Source organism: Microtus oregoni, unplaced genomic scaffold (assembly GCF_018167655.1).
Source record: "Microtus oregoni isolate MIOR12 unplaced genomic scaffold, Mior012 000016F_ref0000370, whole genome shotgun sequence".
Lineage (NCBI taxonomy): Eukaryota > Metazoa > Chordata > Mammalia > Rodentia > Cricetidae > Microtus > Microtus oregoni.
The window spans coordinates 9,146,517-9,158,555 of record NW_024543075.1 but is presented as its reverse complement, the minus strand read 5'-3'; positions in this window follow the sequence as shown (position 1 = coordinate 9,158,555).

The following is a 12,039-nucleotide window of genomic DNA, read 5'->3' as shown; positions in this document are numbered from 1 at the left end:
TCCCTTTGGGTTCCCGCAGGGAATAAAGGCAGTTCTGGGTTACCTGTGTGGATGGGACAGCACATCTCTCCCAGGCCCGTAGGTCACGGCTTCTAGTACCCTGCCTTTTTTTCTGCTGAAAGGAAGTGCTGAGAACAGAGAGCTATGCAAATCAGGTAAGAGGATTTGAAATGCTATGGGTAAACCCCCAATCTGAGTGGAAGGTCGACTTCCAGTTATTTTTAAAATGCCCAGGGAGTGGACGGCGCTTGTTACGGATCACTTTAGAATGGAAGCTGGTCAATTAAACTTTTATTTGCAGAGGCTCACTCCTGCTTCTAAGCGTGTGCTGCCTAGCTCCACACACAGGAAGCTGCCTCTCCGCTTGTCACCCGGGACAGGTGAGGTAGACAAGGCATCTGGACTTTTCCTTGGAGTCTCTTCTACTAAGAGCAGAAAAACATGGTTCTGCTGTTGCCTGGCATTAGTCATCCTCTCCCCGGGAAGGAGCCTGGCCAGCGCTGGCCTGGGAGCCTGTACTTTATTACCTCTCTGGCTTTTGGTCATCTGCCAGGCGCTGCCCAGAGGTGCCAGAAGGCTGTATACAATGTGCTCTCGGAGCACGGCTGCCTGCTCGCTCTTTCCAGCTGCTGGCTCGCAGCATAGCTCTTTGTAAATTTTGTTGGAAAAAATGTGTTCTCAGGAGGGTTCCATTCCAAGTTGGCAGGCACAGGAAGTCGGATGAACTGGAGTCAAACTTTTCAAGGAACATTTCAACTTGGATCTTAGTCCACGCTTCATCTGGGCTCCCACTTCTGGGGCCTGCAGGTTTGGAAGCTCTGGAGCTGGCTGATAACAGGGTTGTATTTATGGCGCCCCCAGTGGGGAGGATTACTGCTCCCCCAGCACAATCCTGGTCTTCAAAGGGTGAGCTGCCCGAGTGGGGGATGATTTATATGGTCCTTGCAGGGAGAGATAGTGAGCAACATTTAAACAAAGATCTATGTTTTCCTTCTGGAAAAATAGTGGCTTCTCATTCAGAAAAAGGCAGTGAGTGTCCTGCTTCTCATGTGACCGAAACCATCTCTCCTGTCTCAAAGTGTTTCTCACACATTACTATCATGGTCTTCACCACCTCTCAACTGCTGTGGTTCCCACTTTTCCCATTTCCAAATCCTCCCTGCTAACTCTGCTGTAGTTTAATGAAGACCCCAGCCCTGGCCCTGGTTCTCGCCATAGACAGTTTGTCATCATCCTTCTTAGGTTCCTGGTTTCTCTGCACGCTGCTGCTGGTGGACTGGCAGGGATGCTGTTTGGAGCAGCGGCAAATGGTAGAGGAAGGAGACTGGGCGAAAGAGAAATGTGATTTATCTTTGTCCAGCCAATCGTTTGAAATGACCCCTTGGCTACATGGTGGTGGATAATTACATATGTTATTTTTATTATTGTGTGAATGTGAAAACTGCAGATTTTTTTTAAGTGGCGAGATTTAGAGAGTCCAAACTTGTTCTATTTAATACTTTTGTCAAGAGAAGCATCTTTACCCACGAAGACAAGTATTTTCATATGCGTAGAGGCTTATAGCCATGAGACATTTTTGTAAAGCAATGTAGTATACTAGGTTATAAACTTCCCAAATATTAAAATCAAGCACTTTGGGGAGAGATATTAACTCTTTTAGGCAATGCACACAATTCCCCAAGTGCTCATTGTAAATCCAGGAAATCACATTGTCGGTGGAGTACACGAATAATTTTGCTCCAAAGCATTTCTGCACCATACGTAATTCCATTTTAGGGAGTAAAGATGTTTAGCGCATATCAGGAGGGCCTGCCTGTTGGCTCTGTCTCCCACCACTCTTGTCGTAAATCAATGCTGTGGCTGCAGAATCAGCTAATTTCTCGGAAGACTTACATGGAAACACGTTCTGCAGTTGTTTACATTGGGGGTGGGGGAGAGCTTTCAATCCGAATCATTGTTCCAAAATAGATGAATGTCACGTGTGATATCTGTTAATGTATTTCAAGCATTTGAGGAAAGGGAGTGGAAGTTGGAAATCGAGCTGCCAAGATCTGCTTCCAGTTGTGGCCAAATCCCAGGTAGTAATGGGGAGCTGGAAGGAAGGGGTCGGTAGCAGCTTTCCAGATGGGAAGACCAGTGTACATATGCATTTCCCATGGCTGTGCCGGCACACTGGAAGCAGTCCTCTGAGAAGCCAGGCCTGGCAGACTCTGGGACCAATGACTGGCTTAGCCTGCAAAGGCAGGAGTCTGGAGTTAGGCTCCCAGAATGTTCCAGACAGATGGAGGAAAGAGAGGGGCTCCACTCTCTTCCTCGGGCCTAATTCTACAAGTTGGAATCCTGAAATGTGTCTCCTGAGTGTGTAGATCAAAAGCCTGCCAGTTCAGCTTGGAAGGCGGCTACAGACCTGGTTATCAGTCAGGAAGCAAAAGCCTGTTCTTTCTAAATAGGTGATGTGCTCCTTCTCCACAGGCAAAGACAGCAGTCTGCAGATCTGCGGTAGCCTGAGCACAGTGTGTGGGATTTGTCTCCGTGGGCTTGTGATGTACTTGGCACAAAAGTGATCCTAGCCGATACACTGGGATTGCTTCATTTGTGTCTGAGAAATAAGGGCTATGCATTTATTGGGAACATTTCAACGCTGAAGAGAAGTACATTTTAAAGATTTTGTAAATGTCCTGAGAGATATCAACAGTACAAATGAGCATCCCCTTTTCCACCCAGCCTACCCAGGAACAAAATCTTATGAGGGGTGTGTGTATGTGTGTGTGTGTGTGTGTGTGTTTGTGCACACATGTCTTGTGTGCATGTTCGTGTGTGCTTGTGGGGGGGGAGGGGGTGGAGGGGTATAGTATAGACCAGAACACATCTTTCAACATACCCATAGCAGAGATACAATTAGATGTGTCAGGCCCAGTAGCTAGAAGCCACAGGGAGATAGGCTGGGAGCAAGCTCTGAAAGAAGGCATGGCTTAAATCAGAGCTACAGATAACAAGGGAACATCCTTTTTCTAGATTTGCCACCATGTTTAATGACCAGTGGTCCTTAATGTCACCACAAAGACCACCACAGGGACTCATGTCAGAAAATCTGAGCAATGAACATGGAGGCTCCAGTCCAATGGTTAGGCATCGTGACTTAGGGCAGTTCAAGGCAGGGCAAAGGCCCAGCATCTATCAGAAGCAGTGACTGTCAGTGACACCCCTCCTTCTGGAGCCTGTCCAGCTCCCAGACCCTGGGGAAAGGTGATGTCATAGGTTTGCACAGCAATCCACAGATGAGACCCTTTTTATATATCTCTCGTATAAGTTGAGTTTTATGAATGGGATGTGTTTTTTCCCCATTGCTTCCTTTCCTTCAGGAAAAAATTTCACTAAGAGTTCATTATTAATAGGTATATTAGGAAAGCAAAATCATGAGATTTTGGACTAGGGAAAGTAACAGTCTAAAGTTTTGAGATGGGCATACTCTGAGAAGCTGTTTTAATAATTAGGATTGAGTGGGTCTTGCAGCAGCATGATGGGGGGTGGGGCTCTGCATGTGAGGACAAGTTTTGTGTTGGACGATTTGCTCCAGTTCCTGGGGCCTTCTCTACCTCACACACTGATTTGAAACAAAGAACAGAGTAACCCCTGCTGTTGGTTAGATACCAGTGTCACTGAGGGTAGATGCCACCCAACATGAGGTGCTGGTCCCTTCCTGAGATGGGGGTATAAGTGGGGTCTCTTCTCATCTTTTCCACACTGCCTGTGGTATTGGGGGTGCTGCTTCCACCTTTCTGCCTATCCTGTGAGGAATGAGTCTCTCTCTCTCTCTCTCTCTCTCTCTCTCTCTCTTTCTCTCTCTCTCTGTGTGTGTGTGTGTGCGCGCGCGCGCGCGTGCGCGCGCGCGCATGTGAGTGTTCCCTGAGCCTGATCCCCAGTGTCGCTCGGTTTTCAGGGCCCCTCAGAAGTTAGCCTTTTTCAGTGGACTTTAGATACCTGCAGCTTTGGCATTAGGACATTTCTTCTACTGTTGACTGACTTTTGTTAGTTTGTTTTAATAACTGGGGTTTTGATGGCCCTTTTCCATTTCCAACCTTTCCCTGGAGATTTTCCTATTTCTCCAACCTTCATTCTTCCTCAAATTCACTCTTTTGATTGAGATTTGAGTTGGGTACAACAGCTGGCTCATCTGGCCCCTGGGGGTGAGTCACCGTGACCCAACAGGCAGGGCTTTGAAAAGCCCTTGTTACCTTTCCAGTGTCTGTTTAATGCCAAACCCTTAAGACTCACAGACCTTGCTGTGCTAAAACCACTCTGCAGCCCCTGGCCTGCTGACTGTAACAGACTTCAGAGAATGATGGCTTTGCCTCCGACAGGCTGTAGGACTCCAGAGTGGAGCTTGAGACGGTAGGTGACAGAAGAGGAGAGGGATGTACGGTGAAAGCTGAGGGCATTGGCATGCACCGTGGACTTAGCAATTCGACATCCATCGTTTCTTCTGCCACGAGTTTTATTTGGAAGAGGAGAACAGTGTAGGGTTCCACTGTGAGGTCAACAGATATGCTAATTACCATATACCATTTAACTGAATTATACATACATACATTCTTTCCTATTTGAATTTTATAACTTTGACTCTTCAAATGGGTAAAATATGTGGAATGAAAGTTGTACACTACTGGGGTCTTTCGAAAAAGGATTTCACCAGTGTGCCTGTGAATCCTACCCCTCTCTCTTCATGGCTGGAGTCTGGCTCTTCTCTGAGGTGTGGATTTCCTGGAGATAGCTTCAATCTCACAAGTCATTCCGCTGCCTCACAGACAGTCACACCTTGGTGCCATTTCCCTTCCCTGTAACCTGACATTACCAATTGACTTGACCGATGAATAACACAGAGAGAGGGTAAGCTCAAGTTCATGTCACAAAGAGCCTCATGGCTTCTACAGGGAAATCTTGGATGCTCTTAGAAACATGTCCCTGAGACCGCACATCTCATATAGTGAGATGTCTAAGCCACCTGAAGAGGCCAGTCTTTCACTCCAGTAAGCTTTGAACTTCAGACTTGGACCCCAATGGGCTGAAAAGCAGCAGTCTCTTATCTTGAGCAAGCTGTTCTATGGAATGCATCTCCATTTTCTTGATATACCTTTTGAAGCACAATGATTTTTAATGTTTAGTGGATCTTAGCTTATACATATTTATTTTGCTTGGTAATGTTTTGAGAAACTATAAGCCAAGGTCATGAATTTTATATGTTCATGCACATGTTCTTTCTGGTTCTTACATTTAGGTCCTGAATATATCTTGAGTTTAGTTTTGTATATAGTATGAAGTGTAGACCCAACTTCACTCTTTGAACATTGATATCTATTTAGTATGATTAAATTGTCTTGGGACTCGTATAAAAAATCAATTTGTCATATACATTTGCATTTGTTTCTCACTTTCCAATTTCTTCCATTGGATTTGCTATGTCTGCAGTTTTAAGGACTAAACTCACTTGGTTGTCATTACTTTGTAGTAGATTTTAAGATTAGGAAGATGAGCCATCTCACTTTAATTTCTTTTTTTTCAAGATTATTCTGGATATTAGTTTTTCATATTAACTTTAGAATCAACTTCAGGAACAAACACCCCTGCCAGCTGGAATTTTCATAGGAACTATGTTGAGCATGGGTAACAGTCATGGGAGCATAGCTGACTTAATATTCATCTCCCAGTCCATGAATACAGACGACCTCAGAGTGGCCTTAATTTTTTATCAATGATAGTTTGTGTCTTCAGTAAACATGTTTCACAACTTTTGTTAAATTAATTCTAACTATCCTACTCTTTTTTGATACTTTGAAATGAAGTTGATTTCCAATTCAATATTTGGCTTATTCATTAATAGCATGTAGAAACTCACTGCTTTTTGATTAATTGATTAGTATCTGTGTGATATTACAGATGAACTCCTTTGTATTGCTTGTTGGTTTTAATTCCTTGGGATTTTCTCTGTGCAAAATCCTGTCCTCTACAAGTAGAGATCATTGTAGTTCTTCCTTTCCAATACAGATATTGTTGGCTTTCAAATGATGTTAAAGTCTCAAACCCAGGAAGAAAGGCTGAGGTGGCTATTTAACATATTTCCCAATGTCCCTCAGTCCCAACCTGTTGCAAGGTATGGCTTATCCTGGCCTCTAACCCGACTCTCCAGCTCAGAGACTGAGCTGCCCTTCCCCCGTCTTCTCTTCCCTATATATCATTTTGCCTATGGCAATGTGTTGGCCCAGGCTGCCCCCCTTGTTGGCAGCTCCTCTTTGCTCTCTCCCCTCGGTCCTTCTCATGTGGTCCATCTTAGTCTGGGCATGCTCACTGTGGGCTCTCCCAGATGTTCCTGCTCCTGACTGTGCTCTCCTTTTTATCTCCAGGAAACTTCCCCTTCCACCACACCTAGGAGCAGTCATGTCCTTTCCTTTTGATTTCTTTTTTTTTTTTTAAAAAAAATCAATTGTGGTATATACTAATTCTGATATGTTGTTGGATTGATTTACCTGTTTTTTTAATACTTAAAAAATTTTATGTATATAAATGTTTGCCTGCACTTACACAATGTGCATGCAGCATCCACGAAGGCCAGAAGAGGATGTCCAATCTCCTGGCACCGGAGATTGAACTACCTGTGAACTATCATTCATTTGGGTGCTGGGAATGGAACCAGAGTCCTCAGCAAGAGCAACCAGTGCTCTTTGCTGAGCTGTCTCTGCAGCACAAAAGGTACTAGTATTTTATTTAGAGAATTTGCATACATCTGCACAAGGGACTTTGATGTGTAGCTTTATTTTCTTGTAATGTGTTTGAAATCTTCATAGTATTAGTATTGTAGAGGAAGTTTGAAAGTGTGTCCTCTTCTACTTGAGAGGAGGGTAAGTTAATGAAAGGTTAGTATGAACTGTTCTTTAAATACTTGGTAAAATGTATTACCAAATCAATGTGCTCCTGGGATTTTTTTAAACTTTTTTTTTGGGGGGGGGCGGGGGAGTAGGAGGGAGCAGCTTCTAATTCAATGAATTCAGCATCTTTACTCATTACCAGTCTATGATGATTTTCTTGAACTAGACATTTCAATTTTCTGCTGAAGTGTTACTCATAATAATACCTTGTAATCTCTTTGCATTTCTGTGAGGTTGGTGTTAATGCTAGCTCCCCATTCCTAATGCGAGCCTTTGAAGTGCCCTCTGTTCCATGGACAGTCTAATGGAAGGTTTGTCATTCTTAATAAGTCTTATTTTGAGAGCCAAGTTTTGGCATTACTGTTGTCTGTTATTTTCTGCTATCTGGTCTCATAATTTCTGCTCCAATATTTCTCACTTTAAGTTTGTGTATGGTTTGACTTGTTCTTTTTTTCTCATTTCTCACTCTAGGAATTTGGGTTATTGAATTTAGAATGCTCTTATTTCTAAATAAAGACCTTCATAGCAGTGCTTTCGCTGTGCAGCCAAGAGTTTGAGTACATTGTAGCTTTGCTTTGATCACACTCAAGTATATACATTCTTTTCCTTGTTACTTCTCTGTTGGTGCTGTGTGACTCAGAATGTGTTGTTAAATTTCTACGTATCCATGAATTTCAAATTTGTTTCTGTGATTCACTGCGAATTCCATGTCATTATATGATTTCAATACATTAACATTGATCGACATTTTCTGCACAGCCTAACGTTTGGACTATTTCCTGTGTGTTTGAGAACAGTGTCTGCTTGTCTGCTGTGAGGAGGGATGCAGTACAGATATCTGTTAGTATTTTATAGCATTGTCTGCTTTTCTATTTATTTTCTTGTTTATTTTCTATCTAGTTGCTTTATTCCTTGCTGAAAGTGAGGCTTCAAAGTCTCCAAATTTATTATTGCATTTTCTGTGTTCTTTCTCATCTATCAGCCTTTGCTTCATGTACTTTAGATCTCCGCTTTTAGGAGTGTATGTATTTATATTGATCATATATTTTTGATGAATTTACCCTTCCATCCTCATAAGCCATCAACGTTTGTTTCTGGTAACAATTTTGCAACTAAATTTTGTCTCAGTCAGTCCATCTATGCTTTGATGCTATTTTCCCTGCATTTTTTGCATTCTTCCACTTTCAGCAGGGTGACCTAATCTACAGTATACTTCTGGTAGATAGCATGCAGTTGGATTCTGCTGTTTCCCAAAGCTTGGTTTGCTATAAGCTGCTATTGAATCAGATCCATCAGTCTATTCATTTTTTAAGAAATTACTAATAAGGCATGAATTGTGCCGCCATTTGGGCATCTGTTTCTCGTATGCATTGTGCCAATTGTGTTCCCAGTCCTGGGTTTCCTTTCCTGTAGATTTGCTGTCCTTCTTGTTTTTGTGAGACAGACCTCACTATCTTATCAAGGCGGTCTCTAGCTCATGGTCCTCCTGCCTCAGCCTCCTGAGCCCAGGCATGAATCAGCATCCCTGGGTTGTACGATGACATCTGCCTGTGACTTTGAATATTTTTTTTTATTCTTTCTAGTGTCTCATGTTTTAGTGGTCACTGTATGGAGTGCAAATAACATTCAATTTATAATTTTCAGATTAATACCAACTCATTTCAATATTATGTGTATTTTTCTCCTGTTTAGCTCTAGTCCACCTATTTCCTTTGTGCTATAAAGTATATACAAACCGCGGGTTAGTAATTACATCTTTATGTGTTGCTTGCCCACGAACACAGACTTAAAGCAATTGCTTTATTTAATTGCCTTTTAAATCACGCTGGAGGAAAAGTTACAAACAAGATATACATCAACACTGTTTTTTTCTTAATATTGACCTGTTGAGTTCCTTTGTCCAAGTACTCTCTTTCTTTTTTGCAGATTTGATTAGCTGCCTAATGTCTACTGTTGTTTGATTTCAAACTAACTCCCTTTAACACTTTTTTTTAGGGCAAGATTACTTATTCAGTGGATTATCTTAGCTCTTATGCATCTGGAATGTCAATTTCTCCTTTATTTTTAGAGGATAGTTTTTGGAACATAGAGTTCTTGGTTGACTATTTTGGTTGGCTTTGATTTCTTGTTTTTGTTTTTTTGTGAGACAGAGTCACAATACTTATCCAGTGGTCCTGAAATGGACTCCAAGATGGACTCAAATTCATGGTGATCCTTTTGCTTCAAACTCCTCAGTCCCGAAATAATAACAATGAGCCACCATGCCTAGCTTGTTCTTTTCATACGAGAAATCTTAAGCAGATCCGCTTGAAGCTATAAAGCCGCTATATTTTCTGTATTCTGTGCCTTGTTTTGTTTCTGTGGTGGCCAGTCATTGTCATCAACTAGACACAAGTGGGAAGAGGGAACCACAACCACCCAACTGCTTCCATCAGATTGGCCTGTGGGAAATTTTCTAGTTTGCGAATTGATGTAGGAGATTCCAGCCTGGTGTGGACAGTGTCATCCTTAGACAGGTGGGCCTAGGCTGTGTTAAGAGTTAAGAAAGGCAGCTGAGAAGCCAGGAGAAGCAAACAGCTTCCTCTGTTGGTCTCTGCATCAAGCTCCTGTGCTGAATTCCTGCCTTGGTTCCCCTCAGTGATGGACTGTAACTCGCTTTTGGTCATGGTGTTTAATCCCAGCAACAGAAAGCAAGCTAGGACGTAATTCTTTCTTGAGTAACACTTCGTTGGTTCTATATTCTTTTATTTTGCCATGTTTTGAATTTTATTCACTAGTCCTTAAAAAAAAAAGTCCTTTCTACCTATGGATAGAAGTGGTCTAATGATGCATATATTAAAATATTTTACCTTTAGCTTTTCTTTTTGATTGTTCTGATTAATCAGAGGGAAGAGACAGTTGGGGTTCATCTGTCTTTGCTTTAGCATTAAATATTTATACCCTGTGCTCGTGTTATGCATTCTCTCTAGCCACAGAACTCGCTTCCCTTAAGTACAAAATAGGGACATATAGCTTCTTTATGGTTTGCTCATTATTTCTGATTTTCTGAGTTAAAATTGATGGGTTCAAATAGCTGGTTGACTATTTCAGCTTTTTATGCAAAGCAAGGAAAAAAAGATTTTGAAGAACAGTTTCTTTGTTTTCTCTGATAGGCTGTTTCATTCTGTCTAGGGACACTATAAGCTATAATTTTTAGGCAAAAATTTAAAAGTGCGTTTGTTCATGCATGACAGTTCTCTGTGGACTTCAAATTTATTTGAAGACATTAGGTTGGATTTGCTTTAATTATCAGCTGTTTTGAAAGCAAAGGGATAATAATTGCTTACTGGCTCATTTGGAGGAACTCAGCTAGTGGTTTTCACGCTGGTCTTTTGATCTAATTAAGGTGGCTGTGAGCGATGAGAGTGGATATTGCTATGGTTCTATGTGGGCTGAGTCCCACGTGCTATGAAGATGACCTTGGTCTTAGGCGATTGTTTACCAGCATTGAAGAACATGGTTGCACACATGTTCACTACCAGTCACATGGAAATGCATTCAGCTCAGCAGCCAAGAGAGTCTTATTTTTTTTTACAGTTGTGAAATGTAGCATCAAAATCATTTTCCATATTCTTTCAAAAGATTGATCTATCTATCTATCTATCTATCTATCTATCTATCTATCTAGTGCGTCTATTCCCATGTGGTCCCCCAAACACTTTCTGGATCCTTCCTCTTTCCCCATGTGGGGCTCAGGCATTCAACTAAGGTTGTCAGGCTTGGGGCTTGGAGCAAGCCTCTTTACTACTGATCTCTTCTGCTTATGTGTTTTTCCTGTGTTCAGAGTATTTTTCTGTGTCCAGAGGATTTTCATCACTAATTATAGTAATAACCATAATTATAATTAAATAACAATGTGTGCTTCCCCACCAGCTTTTGAAAATGTGAACTCTAAGTGATGCTGTGTCACGTTGGAGGCAGAATTTCCATAATCTTAATTTTTAATTTTTCTGAGACATGCTAAAAATAATTTTGGAGGTCTGGTGACCTCAGGCAGGAAGCTACGAAGACCAGAGTGATTATTATGTATACATTATTGCTTTTAAGAAAAATTTAAAAAGAGGTTTACTTAACTGATAATACACAGACACACATACTATTTCACTTTATTTGTATGGGTTTCTAATTCATTGCTGAGAACAAGTGTTAAACTAAGAAAAGAAATTTAAGAACCATTCCTGTCTGCCATCACATGAAGACACATTGCTTGCTAACCTCTTCATTTGTTGGTAAAAGTGCAGTAACTTTCATCTGGTTCACACCTAAGGCCACATCCCCAGATTAATTTGTACACACGCATGAGATGAGAGGTTCCTTGTACCAAGTGAGGAATATACGCTTACAATAGTGACTGTCCCGCTATCCGTATGAGAATTTGTCGGCTTGACACAGGCTAGCGTTATCTGGGAGAGGGAGTCTCAGAAGAGAGAGTATCTCCATTAGTTTGCCTATAGGCAAGTGTGTAGGGCATTTCTTGATTAGTGATTAATGTGCAGGGACCCAGTCACTCATGGGCGGTGCCACCCTGGGTCTTGGTGTTGTATAAGAAGGAAGGTTGAGCAAGCTAGGAGGAGCTAACCAGTAAGCAGCCCTCCTCCATGACCTCTGCATCAGCTCCTGCCTTCAGGTTTCTACCCTGAGTCCTTGCCCTGATTTCCCTCAGTGATGGAGTTTGACTGGGCAGTTGCAAGCTGAAATCAACCCTTTCTTCTCTAAGTTGCTTTTGGTCATGGTGCATGTGCTGGTTTGAAAGGAAGGGGCCACCATAGGGAGAGGCACTACTAGGAGGTATGGCCTTGTTGAAGTAGGTGTGGCCTTGTTGAAGGAAGTGTGTCACTGTGGGGGCCAGGCTACGCCCAGTGTGGGACACAGACTCCTGCTGTTGTCTGGGCATCAAGGCATCAAGATGTAGAACTCTCAGCTCCTTCTCCAGCACTGTGTCTGCCTGCATGCCACCTTACATGATGATAATGGACTAAACCTCTGAACTGTAGGCCAGCCCCAGTTAAATGTTTTATCTTATAAGAGTTGCTATGGTCACGGTGGTGTCTCTTAACAGCAACAGAAACCCTAAGACTGT